The following is a 4367-nucleotide window of genomic DNA, read 5'->3' as shown; positions in this document are numbered from 1 at the left end:
TGTAAACCAACCAGCTGCAATATGATTGTGAGTTTGCTCAACATTTGGGCATACAATATACAGTAGCTGAAGTAACATACATTCTCAAGTTGAATTGTATGTTCACTCGACTTTGAATTTTAGGTTGAGTAAACATACAATTTAACTAGAAAATGTATTTAACCTTATTTGCATATTTCCCTGAGTGCCTTGCCCTTTGAGTGAATTGTATTTACCACCCATGACTGTATTTGTTAGCGACAGAGACATGCTTGATGTATTCAATGGTTTTCAGTACTGTAGCTATCCCCAAGTGAATGTCTAAGTGAATGTCATATTTAAAATGTAACTATTTATGATAATATATTGTATAAACACTAACACAATGGCCTGAAACTGTTAGTTTATAGGTCACATCAAGCCTGCATGTCACATTATGCTGGCTTGCAAAGTGGTGTGTAATTCCTGTTGGAATTGAGCCAGAGTGAGGATATCCAACAATTGGAAGTTTTAATAACCCACAACGTCCATTCAGAATGACTGCCGGGGTAAGGAATGTTGATTATTGAGACTATCATATAAACTGGAACAGACATCTCAGAAACAGGTGCAATAAGTCCAACTACTAACAGATTGGATTAGTTTAGAAACATTTGTTATTTATGTTTGTGTCGCATAAGATGAACCAATCAAAGTACATGCAAAAACACAAGTATTGAAACAAACCATTCTGAAAAGCAACCTGCAAGAGAGCATGCTGGGAAATATGAATATGTTGGTGTGGTTTTGATTTGTTTTGAGCAAATATGAATTTTTAAGTTTACTCAACAAGCTTTTTAAAATTCAGCTAACCTAGAGCAGAGAGTGTTGAGTAAACACACTTTAACACATTAGCTCAGATGCCACTCAACTCACAGAATAACACGGTTAAATTGTCTGGTTTACAGTGTGTGGGATGCAGATTCTTTTACTCCCTGATCTCTTTAGTGCCCGTTTCCCAGACCCAAATTAAGGGCTCTATTCAATCTGTATCGCTGAAGTTCAGCTTTACAGCGTAATTGAAATTTAAAGGCGAAGACTTCATTCACGGTAAACAGTGCATATGTCGGCTCAATCGGAAATCACCTTTAAATTTCTATTGCGCAATCTGTAACACTTCAGTGATACGCTTCAGCGATACAGATTAAGTAGAGTCCTAAGACTACTTAACCAAACACGTGGTCAATTGAGACTCCATTGAAATAGCTTTTTAGTCTCGGTTTAGGCTTAATCTGGAAAACTGGCCTTTTGACTATTTCCTGTGTCACATACAGCTTCATAAAGCTTGGTAATGGAAAAATGGATTCTAGAACATTATCCATATTATTGAGTGAGTCCTGGCAGTTCCACTATGAATATAAACACCTCCTTAGACAGAACACTCAAACACTTCCTTTAAACCAGTCTTTAGGGGAATATCTAGTTAACTAGTACCTTGGATTAAAAGTACATTTCTTCAATTAATGACTTTGTACTTTGGGATTTCAGTGAAGACCCTGGTTGCAGTACATTCATAGAACGGACAGCCGTAGAACCCTTTTGGAACCCTTTTTTCTAAGAGTTTAGAGATATCCACAGAACAGTATAGACTTCCTAGAGAACTGCTTCACTTCTGACACTAACCAAACAACTCTTATGTACCCAAGGAGGATCATATTGAACATCAAATATTTGGACCACATACTTTGGGTCTTTGGCCAGGGAGGACAGAACCTTGGGACCTCTTTTGAATTTCTATCCTCTGGATCATCACACGGGAATTACTACAAGATGAACTAACTGGGCATTGTTGATGTCTCAGCAAGAACCAAACACTCATTACAACTAATTCCTGAGTAAGACTGTCTACTAGGCTTCTGTATGTCTTTAACAAATCCTACTGTATCAAGACAGATTGTTTTTTTGTGATACAGCGTAGGCTCAGTTGAACTGTATCTGAGAAATGTTTACTTTCTTAAGTCAAAGGGAAGGCAATTACAATTTAGGTCTCTATGGAGCCAGTGATGTTATAAGATAGACCCAGAAAAACAAATGCCAGTGAGTAGGCAACGGGTCAGTGTTTAATAAGGAACACATTCATATACAGAGATTTGTGTTTTCAACGTCTTGTGTTGTACTCAGAATAATCATCTCTGTTTACACACCTGATATATTCAACTCTTGTAATCATTCCATGCATGGCTAAAATGTTCCACATAATGTTATTGGTCCAGTATGTATTGTGATATTGTGACAGCACGAAAACCCACATGGACAAATTCCGCTGTTTGGATCAGGTTGTCTTATTTTTTTCCCTTTTTTGTTTGTCACAGAAAAGGGTTTGTTAACAAAAATATGGCAAACAACTACTGAGTGCTATCTCAAGTACTTATTGAAAGGGTCCAGGACTGCAAAACGCCATATTCTTTTGGAAGTCTTCTGTTGGGTAATCGGAGTACATTCCCACATATATTATACTAGCAGTGGATAGACGGTCATCACTGAACTCTATGCAGAGCTGTGACTGTTTCCCTGAAGGAGGGATGCAGTTAAGTCCAGTCGTAAAGAACACCACCTCTTCTAGTGTCAACTCTTCTCCTGAACCCTCGAGTTTGGACTGGAAATTTCCCCAAGCTTCCTGTTGCTTCCATCGTCGACAACCTCTTGACCAAGAGCGTCTCGATGATCTCAACAGACTGTTTGATGTTGATGAAACACATTGTGCCACATAATAGCTCTGGGTGCTTCTCCAACGCCTCCGATTAATTAATCTTCAAACTTAGCGATGGCTGCTTGATTCTTCATGATGAAATGCCAGTAAAGCTACTCTGAAACCACCTTCCTCTATTATTTGTCCTTGGTTTTCTGTCGGTAACGGTAGCACACAGCGCTCTTGAACATCTGGATGTTCTCTAGCATGGTGCAACTTAAAGTGTGAATGTCCTTTGACTGGAAGAGTTTATCCAATATTGTCTTGACACCCAAATTCAACATTTATTTAGTGTCAGTGTTGAATTTCACAGTTTTTTTCTTTGTGACCTCCGTTGTCCACTGCCTCTTCCTTAGTGCCATTGACTGTTGTCTGTAAACGTCACTATCATGGCATGTTATGGATCTTTATCGGGCCAGACTACAAACAAAACAATAATGTGGTTTTAATAGTAAGTGCAAGATACAGTGCCTTCGGAAAGTATTCAGACCCCTTGACCTTTTCTACATTTTGTTACATTACAGCCTTATTCTAAAACGGATTAAATATATTTTAAAAATAAATCTACATTCAATACCCCATACTAACAAAGACAAAAACTGGTTTTATAGATGTTTGCTAATTTATTGAAAATAAAAATCTGAAATATTACATTTACATAAGTATTCAGACCCTTTACTCAGTACTTTGTTGAAGCACCTTTGGCAGTGATTACAGCCTTGAGTCTTCTTGGGTATGACTCTACAAGCTTGGCACACCTGTATTTGGGGAGTTTCTCCCATTCTTCTCTGCATATCCTCTGAAGCTCTGTCAGGTTGGAAGGGAAGCATTGCTGCACAGCTATTTTCAAATAGGTTAGATAGGGTTCAAGTCAGATCTCTGGCTGGGCCACTCAAGGACATTCAGAGTCTTGTCCCGAAGCCACTCCTGCGTTGTCTTGGCTGTGTGCTTAGGGTCGTTCTCCTGTTGGAAGGTGAACCTACGCCCAAGTCGGAGGTCCTGAGCTCTCTGGACTAGGTTTTCATCAAGGATCTCTCTGTACTTTGCTTCATTCATCTTTCCCTCAATCCTGACTAGTCTCCCAGTCCCTGCCACTGAAAAATATCCCACAGCATGATGCTGCCACCATCAAGCTTCACCGTAGGGATGATGCCAGGTTTCCTCCAGACGTGACGCTTGGCATTCAGGCCAAAGAGTTCAGTCTTGGTTTCCTAAGACCAGATAATCTTGTTTCTCACGGTCTGAGAGTCTTTAGGTGCCTTTTAGAAAACTCCAAACGGGCTGTCGTGTGCCTTTTACTGAAGAGTGGCTTCCGTCAGGTCACTCTACCATAAAGGCCTGATTGGTGGAGCGCTGCAGAGATGGGGGAACCTTCCAGAAAGACAACCATCTCCACAGAAGAACTCTGGAGCTCTGTCACAGTGACAGAAGTGACCTCCCTGACCAAGGCCCTTCTCCCCTGATTGCTCAGTTTAGCTGGCTAGCCAGCTCTATGAAGAGTCTTGGTGGTTACAAACTTCTTCCATTTCAGAATGATGGAGGCCACTGTGTTCTTGGGGACCTTCAATGCTGCAGACATTTTTTGGTACCCTTCCCCAGATCTGTGCCTCGACACAATCCTGTCTCGGAGCTCTAAGGACAATTCCTTTGACCTTATGGC

The sequence above is a fragment of the Oncorhynchus masou genome, chromosome 12, assembly GCF_036934945.1.
Source record: "Oncorhynchus masou masou isolate Uvic2021 chromosome 12, UVic_Omas_1.1, whole genome shotgun sequence".
Classification (NCBI taxonomy): domain Eukaryota; kingdom Metazoa; phylum Chordata; class Actinopteri; order Salmoniformes; family Salmonidae; genus Oncorhynchus; species Oncorhynchus masou.
Note: the sequence above shows the minus strand (reverse complement) of the source record.